A 16,086-nucleotide genomic window follows, 5' to 3' on the forward strand; every position below is an offset into this window, starting at 1 on the left:
TCTTAAATGTGCCTTTTAGCAAACAAATAATCTTAATGAGCTTCAATTTAATAATTTTCTTTCATGGGCTATATGTTTTTGTGCTTGATTGAGTCACATCCACATCCCCAGCCCTAATTTGTATTATTATTATTATTATTATTATTATTATTTTGGTACCAAGGATTAAATCCAGGGATGCCTAACCACTGAGCAACACTTCCAGCCCTTTTTAAAAATATTTTATTTATTTAGAGTCAGGGTCTTGCTAAATTGCTTAGGGCCTCATTAAGTTGCTGAGGCTGGCTTTGAATTTGTGATCCTCCTGCCTCAGTCTCCCAAGCTGCTGTGATTACAGGTGAGTGCGACCATTCCTGGCTACTTTTTCTTTCTTTCTTTTTTTTTTGGTACCAGGAATTTTGAACCCAGGGGCGCTTAACTACTGAACCACATCCCCAGCCCTTTTTATTTTTATTTTTTTGTGTGGTGCTGGGGATTGAACCCATGGTCTTTTATATGCAAGGCAAGCACTCTACCAACTGAGCTATATCCTCATCCCTTGTTTTTTGAGACAGGGTTTTGCTACATTGCCAAGGCTGGCTTTAAACTCACCATACTCCTACCTCAGCCTCCCAGTTGCTGAGATACAGACAGGCATGCACCACCATGCCCAGCTGTAGTTTTTCTTTTTCTTTCTTTTTAATTAATTAATTAATTAATTAATTAATGATACCAGGGATTAAACTCAGGAGCACTCAATCCCTGAGTCACACCCCCAGCCCTATTTTGTGTTTTATTTAGAGACAGGGTCTCACTGAGTTGCTTAGAGCCTTGTGTTGGCTGAGGCTGGCTTTGGATTCTCAGCCTTCGGAGCTGCTGGGATTACAGGCATGGGCTACCACACCGGGCTTGAACTTTCTTAAAACAAGAGTTTAGAGATTTTTGCCTACTTCAAACTCATGAAAATATTTTCCCATGCTGCCTTCCAGAAGTTTTATTGTTTGTTTTTCACATTTGGGCCTCTGACACATTCTAAACTATTTTTGTGAAGGGTTAAGGTTTAGATCTCCCCATGTGGATATGCAGTTGACCTAGAACCATGTATTAAAAAGACCATCCTAAAGAAAAAAAAAGACCATCCTTTCCCCACTTTTTGCAGTAACATTTGCAAAAGTGGGATGATGACCATGAATGTGTGGGTCTCTCACTTTTATTTTATATGCATGTGTATAAAGGTTTGAAGCAAACAATAAGGTTAGTTATAGTTGTTATGTTGTGGACTTTAATTATTTTTCTTTTTAGTATTTTCTATAGTAAATATACTCTTATTTTAATATGTAAGACAAAACAGATGAAATGTTGTTTCAAAATATTACAGGAGTAGAGACTTGTAAGGGTGTAGGTTCTTGGAGGATGGAGTTTTTAGGCTGTGCAGCAAATGAGAGGGCCTTCTTGGTTAAAGGAAAAGTACAGGCTAATGGACTGGAGAAGAAAATTCAGGGCCTGGCCAACAGAGGCCTTAGTTCCCTGGAGAAAGTGGTGCTGGAAGGCTGGTAGCTAGGAAAATGGAAATGGCCATTGTCAACAATGCTCTGTGGTAAGTGCAGCTGCTAGCAGTTTTTAAAACACTTTCAGGTCCATAGTGCCGATTTACACCTTGATATATACATGATTTTTCAGGTAGAATTAATATACTTTCTCATCTATATCTCTAAATCTGGCCAAGACTTTACTTTTATTATTATTGAATTTGATAGGTGAAAAAAGGTACCCCATGCAGTTTTGTTTGCATTTCCAGTGACTGATTTTTTATAATTATTAACTATTTATACTTCATTTTTAAAATTTATTTTTCTTTCTTTCTTTTTTTTGGTCATGGCCTCATGAATTCTAGGCAAGTGCTCTACCACTGTGCTACATCCAGAGTCCTATATTTTAATTTTTAAAATTGCCTGTTCCTGTTTTCCTTCATTTTTATTTTAGAGTATTTGGGGGTTTTTTGTTATCAACTCAGAAGAGAACTTCTGATATATATAAACTCTTTTTTTCCATCTTTCTTTTGTTTTTAGATCATACTTTTTTTTCTTTCTTAAGTTCCTTTGGAAGAATAGTTTAGTCATAATAGCAAAAACATTCCAATAGGAAAGAGTAATGATGAGAAATGTGCCCTCGTAGACATAAAATGTATTATAAAGCTACCACTGTTGAAGCATAGTGGAATTGGCACAGGATCACACAGGAAAATGAATGATACAATTCAGAAATAGATTCAAGTATATACAAGAGTTCAACAGGTAATGAAGGTGGTCTCTGAAATCATGGAGAAAGTGAGTGATTATTGCAAAAGTTGTTAGATTTGTTGCTCTCTCCAAAACAAATTCCAATGAATCAAAAGATAAATGTAAACATTTTAAAATGAAAAAGTATCCTCTTGTAGTGAACAGTAACCAAAATAAGTAAGTGCAATTTATCTACCTAAAACAAAACAAAATCACACCAAGGCAACCTTTTTTGTAACAAGTATCTGAAAGGACCGGTACGAGGTGATCTCGTGGAGATGCAGAGGAGCCTAGGGGGCATTCTAAGGCAGCGTGGACAGGCGTGGACAGCCAGAGGAAAGGTTCGGAGGCCGGGAGACGGCCGCGTGCGGGCTCTAGCAGAAGACAGTGGCCAGAACCGAACTCAGGACGCACACCCCGAATCCAGGGCTGAGGCAATGCCCGCCCCCACAGCCATCATAATTATGAAAAATACCACTTTTCCCATATATGGTACTTAATGTCTGTTCTCGGTAGGGCAGGACTTAGGGAAACAGCTCGCAGGGCGGAGTGTCAGAGCCGCGGACCTTCCCAGTCTACTCCTTCCGCGCCTCTCCCGGGCTCAGGGAATGCACCCCAACCCGCGCCCGGAGTCCTACGCGCCCGGAGCCGTCGGCTCCTGATTGGTCTCGTCAGTGTCAATTCTCGTCCTGGAACCTGGCAGTTCGTTGGGCGCCCCTAGGAGGCGGGGCTCCCGCCTAGGAAGCGCGGAGGAAGGTGGAGCCGGCGGAGGTGAGGGCGGATGCGGAGATGATTCCCATCCCCGGGCCGCGGAGGCTCCGCCCGCCACCTTCCTACAGGCCCTGGTGTCTGTCTGTCAAGTCCACACGAGGACTGGAATGGGTGAGGCCAGGCAGGGGCGGGGCCGTCCCTCCGAGCTCCGCCCGGAGCGGCGCCCGTCTGGAAGGGACCCGCCTCTAAGAAGGCGGGGCGGGAAGGAGGCGAGCTGCCGAGCTGGGTGCGGTGAGGCGCGCAGATCACCGCGGTTCCTGGGCAGGGCACTGGAGCCTGAGCGAGGCTGACCTGCTGCTGCTCCCGCCTCGCGCGCTCGCCCCACCCCGCCGTCGCCCGAGCGCTCGAGAAAGCCCTCTCGGCAGAAGCAGCGCCTGTTCCCCGGGACACATCCAGGTTCAGGTGAGCCAGCCCCACCGGCAGGTCCCGCCCCGGGCAGCCGGCCGGCCGAGCGGGGGCGGCGACGACCGCGCGGTGTCTAGGGTCGGCTGGCCGACGTGGGGTTCTTGGCTTCTGCGCCGCCGGGCATCGGCGCGGGCGGGCGCGAACGCCGGCGGCCACCACCGGGCACCGCATCCTCACGGGAGGGGCCCCGGGACCCCGCGCTGGCGCTCGGGGAGGGCGCCGCTGGAAGCGAACCCCCGGGGAACACAGGACGGCTTGGGGCCTGGCGCTCCCTGACACCACCCCAGCCCTCGCGCCTCGGCGCATTCCGGGGACCGGGCACCGGGAGCCCGACCTCCTCCCGCCGCCGGGGCACGCGCCGCCCTCGCCTTGCGGAGGGCCCAAGTTAGGCAAAGTTTTTAACCCCTTCCCGGGAGCCGCTGTCCCCGGGACCCAGGAGATGGGATGAGGTCGGGGGCTCCAGGCAGCGGTTCTTTTGGAAGTTTCGGGGGTTGGGGAAACGGAGGTAACGGGCAGGCGGCGACCGCTTGGCAGCTGTCAGGGCGTCCTCCTGAGTCAGAATCGGACCATCCTGCCGCAGACTTGCGCCCGGCTCGGTTTCCGCCCTCGCCGCTGACTTCCTCATTCGCCCGGCTGCCCTCGTCCGGCGGAGGCGGGGGCGGGGGCGGGGAGAGGTGCGTTGGGTGCCTGGGGAAGGGGCGAACCGGTGGGCGCCCAGGTGGCGGGCAGGAAGGACCTCTTCCTCTCCTGCACTTTTCACTTTTGTGGCCCGGGGAAAGAGGCCCAGGAACGCCGGCTGCCGTCGGGGCCGCCCAGGCGTGCACCTGATTCCACCGCGCCCGTGGCTGCCCCGCCCGGCGGCAGGGGGTGGGGAAGCTGGCCATGCCTTAGGACCAAGCCCGGGTTATTGCATCTTTCCTGTTTGGGCCATTTGCGGGGTTTTATACAACCCCCACTTCCGCGCGCAGGGGTCCTTACCCCATCCTGTCCCGAGCCACGCCCAAAGCAGGAGTGCAGCTCTCTCATCCCTCCCCGGGGGCCCTCCGTTTCAAACTGAAACGGAGCCTGTACCTACCCTGCGGGACAAGTTGGGGGCAGGGTGAGCGCCGGGGCTGCTGCCTGCGGCCCCACCCCGCGGTGTGGAGAAGGTTCCTGGGAAGTCCCAGGTCTTGGAGACGGGCGGCTCCCTCCGCTGGGCAATTGAGAGGCCCTGCCACTTCTTGGTTCACTGCGCCCTTTTCTGGGTTTAAAAGGATTTCAAAGTAACTGTTGAGTAACTGTTGAGGGGGAAGAGTGAGAGCCTCTCATGCAGTGCAACATTGTGGCCACTTTCGACTCGGTGAATCGGCCTGATGGCCTCACCTGGTGCTTTTTGGTAAGGAGGGAGGCTTCTTGAAGGCCTGTTTAGACAATCGCTCAATTAATATTAGTCAATTTAGATACAAGGCTGCCGTGGGTGGGGGAGGGTATGCAGATGTGTAATTGAGCAAATATTTAACTGACTTCTCTGTGCCAGGGACTTTGCCAGGTGGTGTGTATGTGGGGGTGGGGGCGAGGTTGAGTAAGACCTGGCCCCTGCCCACGGGCACTTTAGGGGAGAGTTGAGACAAATCTGTAGATGACTCTAATGTGAGGTGGAGATGACAGGGACCCCAGAAAGGTAGTGTGAGTCATAGGACTGGGAGAAGGGAGCCAACTTACCTTGTGAGATCCCGGAGTCCGCCGGGAGGAGGCCTCTGCTCCACCCCCCTCCCCCCCCCCCCCCCCCCGGAAGTTTACAGTCTTCAAGGAGAAACCGGGGCAGAGTGCCTGAAATACAAAGGCAGCCTGTGATGTGTGTCCCAAGCATGCCACAGACAAAGGGCTCGAGGAATTTCGAGGCCAGCAAGAGGGGCCAGCACTGTCTGGAGGCCTCCATGAGGAAGAGCACATTGCAGTTTTGGCAAACTGAGGCATGTGTGTGGTGTTGGAAAGTGAGGAGTCATTTAGTGGATAATTGGGGGGTAATTAAAAACCGGCAAGAGATTGCTCAGTGTAATTCGAGAGCCAGTGTGCCCCCAGATGGCTGTGGGGTGACACCGAAGAGCCTTGTTCTTCACACTCAGCAAGTCCTGGCAGCGCAGGTGGGCAGAGCCAGGTGCCTGGAGAGCCAGGTGCCCTGCTAGCCAGCATTGGCAGGTTACCCAGCCCTGGGGGAAGGGCAGCCTGAGAGGCGCATTCTGTGGGGCCCCTGGTCTGAAGGGCATAGGAGGGTAGGGGAAAGAGAGGGCTGGGTCCCTGGCTTTCATGTTTTTTATTTTTAAACTTTTTAACCTAAGGGGTTGGAGATGGGACAACTTCTCTCTTGAAGGATGAAGGACGCATGTTAATCACAGCCTGCCTTTTCCCTGCTCTTGCTCCAGAAAAAAACAAAACAAGGATCTGTTAGCTCTTTAAAAGAAGAAAAACATACTCAAAAAATGCAGCATTGTTGTGTGGCCTGGTAGGGTATTGCTAGAAACCAGGCTGGCTGGGCTTTCTTCACTTCCTCTTCTAGCTAATCCTTCAATAAAGTACTTAAGACAGCCTTACCAGCTTGACATCTTTATTTCAAAAGGAGAGGAGGGGTTGGCAGTTGTTTTCTTCTGAGCCTGGCCCTACCCTTTTCTTGGAGGGGGAGAAAAACCTAAAGCAAAGGGGGGAGGGAGGAAAAAAAAAAAAAACCCTGCCTTGACAGCTTCCTCCCCAGCATCATGTTCCAAAAATATTTAGAATAACAAAATCTGTGTGTCCTCTTAATTAAACAAACGTCCTAATTTACTGAGCATAAAACAGCATCTCTGCCCGTGGGGGCAGGAAGTGCATTTTTCCTTTGTGCAGCCCCAGAGAGTCACTGCTTCTCCACCTTAACCCTTGGCGTGCTGAGCCCCTGAGCTCACAGTCTTGGGTGACAGTAGATGGAGCCCTGGCTGCCGCTCTGGGCAGTGGTGCCCTGTGGTTTACAGAATCCTGTTCTTAGACCTGGGAACAGTGGGGTCATGGGAAGAACATAGAGTTGGAGGTAGATGGAGTTCAGATCCTCACCTTATCTTACTAGCTTTGTGACCTTGGGCAAGAGAGAGAATCTCCTGGAACCTCAGTTTCCTCATGTGTAATGGGAGACTCAAGCCTATCCTATAGGATCAGACAGGAGAACTGGAAGGAGTAAGGTACATAAAGTGCCTAATAAACAGTGGCTGTATAAATTTAAAAATATGTATATTATATACACGTGTGCATTTTTTCTTTTTTTAAGCCTTTCTACCCTAGGGTTGTTGGGTGAGAGTGGGGGTGCTTTGTTTCCCAAGCTCTGAGCTCAGGGTTCTTACTTCTAAAAAGGTGCGCATGAGCAGTGCTTGTGGCCTACGAGGCCCAAGTGGTGTGGACACAGTGGTCCTGAGGCCCATCTGCTGATGCTTTTGCAGAGATGCACTTGATGAGCTGTGCTAGGTAACCTTGTTACAGGGCTCTGGCCTGGGCAGAAGATGCACAGACTGACTCCAGTCTTGGTTCTAAAACCATTTCCGGAGGTCTAGGTGATGGCGGGTTTTGTGTGAAGAGCACTGGTCTTGTATATCTGGGGACGCAGCTCCCAGCTCTGACTCTACTTGACAGTATGTTTGATTTTGGTAGACAATGCCATATTCCCTAAAAAGATTATCAATTTATGTGTCTATCACTTATGCATAGGAATGCTGGGAAACTAAAGAGATGAGTAATTTAAATTCCTCCAAAGTGCTGCTGTTTCCAAGGCACTCTTGTACCTTGTTAGCAGGAGTGTGTCTTGCACAACTACTATTTTTTTTTTTTTTTTTTTTTTTTGGTGGAGGGGTTCCAGGGGATTGAACTATGGGGCACTCAATTACTGAGTCACATCCCCAGCCCTATTTTTTTTAAAACTTATTTATTTATGTATGTATGTAATGTGGTAGTGAGGATCAAACCCAGTGCCTCACACATGCCAGGCAAGTGCTCTACCACTGAGCCACATCCTCAGCCCTATTTTGTATTTTATTTAGAGACAGGGTCTCACTGAGTTGCTTAGCGCCTTGCTTTTGCTGAGGCTGGCTTTGAACCTCACGAGCCTCCTGCCTTAGCCTCCCCAGCCACTGGGATTATAGGTGTGCGCCATCATGCTTGGCTACAACTACTTTTTTAAAAAGTAGTTTGGCGATGTCTGTCAAAGCATAGTCCCTCTAACTGCCTTCTAGGAATTTATCCCACAGATAAACTTGAACAAGCAAAAGGAAATGTCTGAGAATATACATTATAGCATTCATTGTCAGAGAAAAAGACAGGAAACAAGCTAACTGTCCATTCCAAAGTTGAAGTTCATCCTGGTACAGCTGTGCAAATGAAAATCCTTGTAGTCCTTAAAAAGATGAGGCTGATCTACATGTACTAGAGAGGACATGCTCTCCAGGATAGGTTGTAACAGAAAACTAAATGCAAAGTCGTGGGCACAAGTGCTCCTTTTTTTTTTTTAAGAGAGAGAATTTTAATATTTATTTTTTTAATTTTCGGCAGACACAACATCTTTGTATGTGGTGCTGAGGATCAAATCCCGGCCGCACGCGTGCCAGGTGAGCGTGCTACCGCTTGAGCCACATCCCCAGCCCCACAAGTGCTCCCTTTTGTGTAAAACCTGGCATATCACCTCTGCTCCTGTGCATGGGCTATTTCTGAAAAGATACTGAGACCCTGGTAGTAATGGCTGTCCCTTTGTAAAGTCCTAGGTCAGAGAAGTGAGAGTAAGAGTTCCTTTTCACAGAATGCTACTGTGTATGAATTACTCTTAAAGAGTTAAAAGTTGAAATATTTCTTATTTTTCTTAACTATAAAAATAAGGGGGGCGGTGCTGGGGTTGTAGCTCAGCAGTAGAGTGCTTGCCTTGCATGCCTGAGGCCCTGGGTTCGATCACCGCATAAAAAAATAAATAAAAATAAATGTATTTAAAAAAATAACAAGGGTGGGGGCTGGGGATGTAACTCAGTTGGCAGAGTGCTTGCCTCACATGCACAAGGCCATGGGTTCAATCCCCAGCACCACACACACACACACACGCACACAAAATAATAAGCGGGCTGGTTGACCAGTCTCATCTTTAAGCTGCATTGCCCTAGGTTGTAAATTTCATATTCAGTGCTGACCACTTGCAGGGAAGGACAGAGGGTCTTAGAAGTGCTTGAAAACTGTTTGGTTCTGTTGTATTCTTATATGTATGTGTGTGTGTGTGTGTGTGTGTGTATCATTTTATGTGGTGCTGGAGATGGAACTCAGTGCCTCATGTATGCTAGGTAAGTGCTCTACCTCTGAGCCACAACCCCAGCCCCTGTTGTAATCTCTCTCTCTCTCTCTCTCTTTTTTTTTTTTTTTTTCTGGTGCTGGGCCTTGTGCATGAGAGGCAAGCACTCTACCAACTCTACCAACCGAGCTGTATCCCCAGCCGGTTCTGTAGTATTCTCAACAGTTCACATTTTCGCTACAGTGACCTCTTAGGCCATTAACTGATCTACTCCCTCATGTTCTGGGAATTGGTAAATGATTAGTTTTCTTTGTTGTATGAAAAAAGGAAGCCCACATGTGCTTCTGGAAAGTATTTTAGGATACCAGGGTTCCCACAGTTTGCCTAGCTCTGTCCTTCTGTCCCAGAAAGCCCACCATGACCAGAAGGCTAAACCAGACCTTCACTTGGGTCCTCTTCTCTATTATTATTATTATTATTATTTTGGTACTGGGGATGGAATCCAGGGTGCTTTACCACTGAGGTATACCCCCAGTCTTTTGAAACAGGGTCTCCCTCTAAGCTGAGATTGACCTCAAACTGGAGATCCTTCTGCCTCAGCCTCCCAAGTTGCTGGGGTTGCAGGTGTGTGCCACTGTGCCCCCTGCTCTTCCTCTTTTTTAACTTGAGGTCATTGCCTCACTATATAGAGCCCCTTTCTCTTCCAGCTCCGTTGTCTCCCAGACATCTGGCCTGTGGTTTTTCTGCATTAACAATACTGGGAAAGCCCACCTTCTTGAGAAAATGTGATCAAGGGGCATTGAGAGTGGGAGTCAATTTTTGATGGTGTGGGAGGTGCTGCCCGCAGCTTGGTGGGCTCCTTTCCCTAGGGAAGGCTGTGGAAGACCCCACCAGAGTCCTGAGCAGGCCTGCACCCTGCAAGGCAGCGTGAGGAGTGGCTGAGTCACTCAGGCACACGATGAGCCTGGCTCTGACATGGCCCTGCCTCCACACGGGCAGGTGGTTTGTGAGGAGGATGCCCTGTGGCATAGATCTGCCCCCAATGCCCCTACCTGCCCCTGGTAGGGCACAGGGGGAGCTGCCGCCTGGGTCTGATGCGAGTCTTTAAAAAGGAACTGAGCCTGGCTGTGCTGGAATTGGACCCTGTTTTGCCCCCTTCCAGCCTGTGGTGAGTCAGTGCCCAGGCAGGTGGCCGAGCAGGGCCCTGGCTGCCTCAGCCTCTCCTGCAGCTGTCTTCCTCTCCATCCCTCCTGCTGTGGCTGCAGGGAGCCTCACAGGACCTGGGAAGGAAGTCACCACTGAAGGGTGTGACTTCCTGCCCAGGCAGGTTGGGCCCAGGCCTGTGGAGAGGTTTGAAGGTAGTTGCCCCACCTTGAAGTCACTCCAGGTCCTTGTGGCAGAGGAGAAAGGGGGCCTTCTAGGGAGGCCCCTCTTGCCCCGTGGGCCCTTGCGATGACTGCCCTCCAGTGTGGGGAGCTGTAGCTGATTTCTTTCTTGTAGAAGGTTGTCACTGACCAAAGGGACATTTACATGTTGGAAACTTGGGCCTGAGGTTTTCTCCCTCCTTTCATTCTAACTTCAGTTCTTTTTTGTTTGCTCGTTTGGTTCTGGGGGTTGAACTCGGGGGCTGTACCCCTGAGCTGCTTGCCCCACCCTTTTTATTTTTTTTTGAGACAGGGTCCCGCCCATTTGTCAAGGCTGGGCTTGAACTTTAAGTTCTCCTGCTTTAGCCTCCTGAGTCGCTGGGTTTATACCTCCGTCCCTGGCTAATTAAAAAAAAATTTTTTTTTTCCCACTTAGAGAAGGAGTGGCTTGCCAAGGCTCCTTCTGTGAATTGGTAGGAAACCTTGGCTCCTGGTTTCACGCAGCCCCAGTTCTCGCTCTCAAAACCAGGAGGCTTGCGTTTCAAAGTTTTTAAGTGGCTCCATCCCCTCTGCTCCGTGTGGTTTAGCCAGCGGCTCCCGCGCCCCAGTCTTTTCCTTTGCAGGACGAGGTTAAAGAATGGGAGAGGGATTTGGGTTTCTCTGAACTTCTTCCAGGTGGGTGGGGCCCTTGGCCTGGAAGTTCCCACAGCTCAGAAAAGTCAGTAGCTCGCATGGGGTGGTGTCAGGCAGGGGTGGGCCATTCAGAAAGCCACATGGCTCCCACTGTCCTTTCACCAGGCCCGTGGGGGCTTCCAGTAACTTTAACTCACTTAACGTCTCTGGGGATGGATTCTCAACCTAGAACCTGTGGCACAGGGAGCAGAGCCAGGGCTTGGGGGCAGGCAGACTCGGGACCCCGCCGGCTCTGCCTCCCAGTGAGTTTCCACCTCCCCAGCACAGGCTGCCTGCCTCTGAGGACTGTGAATCTGTGAAACATCCTTGTCCTCCTCCTCCTCCTCCTCCTGTTGTATTATGGACAGCAGCATTTATCCTCGGGTGGTAGGAAATATATGTTTGAATTTTAGAGATTTTAAGTTTGTCCCACAAGGTGTCCCTTGACAACAAGGTGCGGTGGCTGAGATGACGGGAGCAGGCTGCCAGCAGGCAGCAGGCACCGCGTGGCCTTGGTGCCGGGGCTTCCCAGGCCAGCAGCTTGCTCCTAGCCTGATGCCACACGCTGGTCAGGCCGCTCCGAGCTGGCCAGAGCATTAAAGGAAATAGATGAATAATCAGCCTCAAAGCCATGGAGGCACCTTTATTTGGAGTGGTCCTTGCACAGAAGCCACCGTTTCCTGTGTTTTACGTGAAGTCACTGGGCTGCGGAGGGCAGCTTCCTGTCTGATAAACACAAAGAGCGGAGGCTTTGGAAGTTTGGGTGACTTAGTCCCCTGGGCAGAAGGAGGGAGCTGTTTAGAGCTCACTGGGCCGTGAGGAGCTGGAGGTCAAAGCAGGTCCCTTTTATTGCTGTCCCCAGGCCGCAGCCTGGTGCCTGGCACAGTCAGCCTCCAGTCCTTGTTTCGTGAATGGGACTGGAGTCTCCCTGATGCCTTTGCTTCAGGTGTGGGCTGGGGCTGGGGGACAGAGAGGCCCAGGCAGCCAAAGACTCAGGCGTGCCTTGTAATGATGTCTCCCAGCGGGGCTGGGGACGAACTTGGGAATCCCTGGGCTGAGAAAGGTGGTGGTGGTGGGGGGTGTTTCAAAGTTTGAGTTGTTTTTCTTCCTCCTCCTCCTCCTCTTCCTCCTTTCCCCCACTGGCATTGGGGACTGAACCCGGCCTGAGCCTGCCAATAAGCACATGCCGTGCCACTGAGCTTCGTCCCCAGCCCTGGTTTTTAATATTTAAGAGCCCACTATAGAATGTAAGGGAATGGCCCTGCAGTTTCCTTGCCATCAGTTGACAGGGACTCCTCGCGGTCTTGCTGTGTGTCCTGCACTGTGCTGGCTTTGGTGTGGCTTCACCAGAGTTGGAAGGCTGAAAGAATTCCCTGGCCCCAAGGAGCCTTTCCTTCTAATAGGGAGTCGGGAGGTGGGGACTTGACAGCAGGCTGGCCCGGGGTGTCTGAGTGGTCAGGGACTTTCTAGCATCTTAAGCCAGGTTTCTGGAGGCTGGAGTTGCCCACAAGGAAGAGGGAAGATGTGGGAGGGGGCAAGGGAGGAAGGGACAGGGGTGGGCAGAGCTGTGGCCCCAGCTTGATCATCATCATGGTTAAGTTTGTGGGCTCCTGTGTGTGCCGGGCTCCTACTTTTGTGTGGTTTGATTCACTGAGTTCACCCCTTGTTCCCATGAGGTAGGAAATCATCCCATTTTGCAGATGAGGTCATCATGCAGAGGTCAGACTCTGGTGCTGTGACTGTAGCTGGAGGAGTGGTCCCATAGATGCCCTTGCCCTGCGGGTGGGCACCCATGAGGGGCATATGCCTCCCCCCTTGCCAGTTGGCCCAGAGGTTGTCAGAGGCACGGAGCTCTGGCCCCTGGTGGAATGGGGCCTCGAGTTCCATGCTGAGCTGCCCACTCAATGGGGTCGCCGTGTTGCCTTGGCTACCGGCTTCACCTTTAACTCCAAGCGACTATTTCAAGTGAGTGTGGCTGGTCCTCAGGGAAGGCAGGTGAAGAGAAGGGCTGCTGGCGTGAATCCAGGCCTGAAGGATTCCTGCTGCGCCTGCCTGCTTTGGCTGGGCCCCAGGTACTGCCCAGGCCAGGGGCCTGAGGCCTGCCACCTTCTCCTGGTGGGCTCCTCTCAGCATCTGCAAACTTGCATTCTTGCTTTCATGGGTCTGCCTGTCCCACCCTTTGCCCTTTGGTGGCCATACTCGGCTCTCCCTGTGTGCAAGGCACTGGGCCAGGTGCTGGGGTGCGAGGGCAGGGAAACGTGGAGCCTTGTTTCTGGGAGCTGATGTCTTCTAGCAGGTACAGGTGCCGGGAGCCTGGGGAGGCTGAGAGGGCTGCCTGGAGGAGGCTGCGTCTGAACTGATCGATTGCAAGGTGTGGACAGGGCAGGGCTTGTCCAGGGTTCAGGGCTGGGACCTTGTTCAGTCACTCAGACGCCATCAAAGTTCTGTTCAGGGGTGATTCAGGGTGCCCAGAGCCTTGTGAGTCACCTGGGCTGGTATAAAAGGTTTTTCTTGGGAGCTCCTGGGCCCAGCTCCCTCACAGGCCAGGGTAGCCCATTAAGCCAGGCTTCCTTGTGCCGTTTCCTGGGAAGTGGGAGTGCAGGCCTCCACTCCCAGGTCATTAATCTCCGATGGATTAATGCTGGGAATTCTGCCTGTGCCCTCTGGTTGTGGTGCGATCATTCCCAAAGGACTTGGGGTGAGATTTTTTTTTCACAGAATATTGAGAGGCATCATTGTTATTGGACCAGTTTCCCTTTCAAGACAAGTAAGGAGTAGGTTGTTTATAGGGTGAGGGTTATAGCAATGGAACTGGCAGGAGGCGCGTTTCCCCCTCACCCCGGCCACTCTTGCGTCTCTCTGGGTTTCCTGTCCACACACACGTATTTTACATAATTGTAAGCAGAATGGATACTGTGTGTTCTCACTTATCGGCTAGAATATGAAGTTTCCTATGTGGCAGCAGTCTCCACAATGAATATTTTAACCGCCATGTTATGGTCCACTGAGGGGAAGAATCATTATTTACATTGCCAGAAAGTTCCATGGGTTTTATTGACTCTTGGAAATTCATTCATTCAGCAAATACCTCCCGCGCATCCACGTAGCTTTCTGCGGGCCAGGCCAGGCCAGGCCACAGGTGCCTGAGAGGTCCTGGTTGGGCTCTTGGGGGGCTTGGGTCTAGAGCCGGGAAGAGCAAGTGCTTCCCTCTGGTGTTGTGGTGTGAGATGGGTCAGAGGACGAGGTGGCTTTCTGGGTGCCCAAATCCAGTTGATGGAAAACACGTAAAACCACTTTGTCATTAGTGGTGAGGAAGCTTAGCGACGTGGACCCCGGAGCTGGGCAGTCTTTCCAGAGCTCCTTGGAGAAGATCTTCCACCTGCCGCTGCCCGCCTGGTGTGTGCTGGTGGCAACGAGGCCTGGGCCAGAAAGCCCCCTAGGGGGAGGTGGGGGGCCCAGCCCCCTGGGAGGCCCTGGCAGAGAAAGTGGGTAGGAGGCCGTGGGGGGTAAGGATGGAGGTGGAGGTCTCTGGAGCCTCCAGATGTCACAGCAGGCACCTTGGGCTCTGCGGTGGCTCTCCTCCCTGGCAGGATCCAAGGATTGTAGCAGTAAATTGCAACAGTTTAGTTTTGTTGTAAAGAGGAAGTTTCAGAATCCTAGTGGCTGCTTTTGAGCCAATATATGCTTGTTGTGAGGGGGGCTGGACACGGGGGAGAGGCTGCTGGCCCTGGCTGGACGCTGGGTGGAGGGGCTGGCTGGCCTTGTGTTCTTCCTTGCCAGGGGCAGCGCTTCCCTCTCTTCCCCAGCCCACCCGGACCCAGCCGGTCTGACCTGAAGTCTGCTGCTGTCTTAGCAGGAGAGGAGCTGGGGTTGGGAAAGAGGCAGAGACTTGCGGGTGCCTGCTGCAGGGGGTAGAAGGGGCCTGGGACCTGGGGGGGGCGCTGTCCTTGGCCCTGGGTGTTTTAGGCTTCACCCGACCCCTCACACCCCTCCCCTGCTCGCAGTTTGGCTTTGTGTGGGAGCCACGCCTCTTGGGTTGAGGTTTGTCATGGTGTCTCCTCAGTGACCCCGTCCCCTTAAATGTGCATCCAAAGCAAGAACAACGAAGTGAACCCTCACCCAAGCTGTTTTTGCCACCGCACAAGGTGACCTGGCGTCATTGCTTTGAAATTAGTAATAATAAAACCCCCTGGGAGGATTTCAGCACTCGGTAGACGACGATGCTCCCTCCCTGTGAGGTGAGGCGGCTCGTTCCTTCATTCCTGTCATCTCTTTTGCTGTTTTGCTGAAGACTATCTTTAAAAGTATATATAGTATTTAAAAATACTTACTAGCCAGCCGGGCTTTTGGGTTGGCTGGTTTGTTTTTTGTGATATTGGTGATTGAACCCGGGGGGCTCTGTCAGCTCTATTTGTGTTTTTTGGTACTAGGAATTGAACCCAGAGGCGCTTTACCACTGAGCCACATCCCCAGCCCTTTTAATTTTTTATTTAAAGTCAGGGTCCTGCTGAGTGGCTGAGGCTGGCCTGGAATTTGTGATCCTCCTGCCTCAGCCTCCCAAGTCATTGGGATCACAGGCGTGCACCCCCATACCCAGCTTCTTATTTTTTGAGTCAGGGTCTGGCTAAGTTGCCCAGGTGGGCCTCAAACTTGTGATCCTCCTGCCTCAGCCTTCTGAGTTGCTGGGAGCCCAGGTGTGAGCCACTAGGCTGACATTTATTAGTGATTATATTGGAGGAGGGAGAGCAGGCACAGGAAGAGAGAAAGTGGGGGGAGCAGGTGGACCTTCAGAAGGTGCAGCTGGACTGAGTCCCATTTTCCTCTAGTTTATCTGACACTGTTCTAGGTTGTGGATGCTTCATTTAATAGAGCCACCGAAGTCCCTGTGGTTTCCATGCGAGTGGGGGACTCTGAGGGCACTGCCCACCCCCTCGCTGTGGCCCTCCCTAGTTTTGGCACTTGCATGGAGAACAGGAGTCAAATGAGGGACAGGTGTCAGCTTGCTGGGACTGTCCTAAGAAAGTGCCACAAAGTGGGGGTGCAGGCAGCTGAATGGACTCTCACAGTTCTGGAGGGGGATGTCCAGGATCGAGGTTCGGAGGTTGGCTTCCTGTGAGGCCTCACTCCTCAGCCTGCTTCTCCTGTGTCCTGGCGTGGCCTCTGTGCCTGCCCGTATCCTGGTCTCGTGTCAGGACACTAGTCATGCTGGATCAGTGTCCACCCCTAGGACCTTGCTTTAATTTAATTACCTCTTTTAAGTCCTCATTTCCAAATGTCACATTCTGAAGTACTGGGGGTGAAGGCTTCAACAGCTGGCGGGGGTGTCCAGTCTGTGAGGGGGAGGGTGTGTGCC

General features: G+C 51.7%; 1 protein-coding gene across 2 annotated transcripts in view; it reads left to right on the plus strand.

The window, feature by feature from the left end:
• Nucleotides 1-3,246: 3,246 nt before the first annotated feature.
• Myh9 (myosin heavy chain 9) overlaps nucleotides 3,247-16,086 on the plus strand; it is an 81,875-nt gene continuing 69,035 nt past the window's right edge. The window contains exon 1 of one of the 2 annotated variants that reach the window (XM_026410190.2): nucleotides 3,247-3,431. The gene's annotated coding sequence lies outside the window, so the exon portion shown is untranslated. Of the gene's footprint in view, nucleotides 3,432-7,996; nucleotides 8,036-16,086 lie in introns of those variants that run through there. The other variant, XM_077798721.1, reaches the window with a different exon arrangement.

This window comes from Urocitellus parryii, chromosome 5 (assembly GCF_045843805.1).
Source record: "Urocitellus parryii isolate mUroPar1 chromosome 5, mUroPar1.hap1, whole genome shotgun sequence".
In the NCBI taxonomy this organism is placed as follows: domain Eukaryota; kingdom Metazoa; phylum Chordata; class Mammalia; order Rodentia; family Sciuridae; genus Urocitellus; species Urocitellus parryii.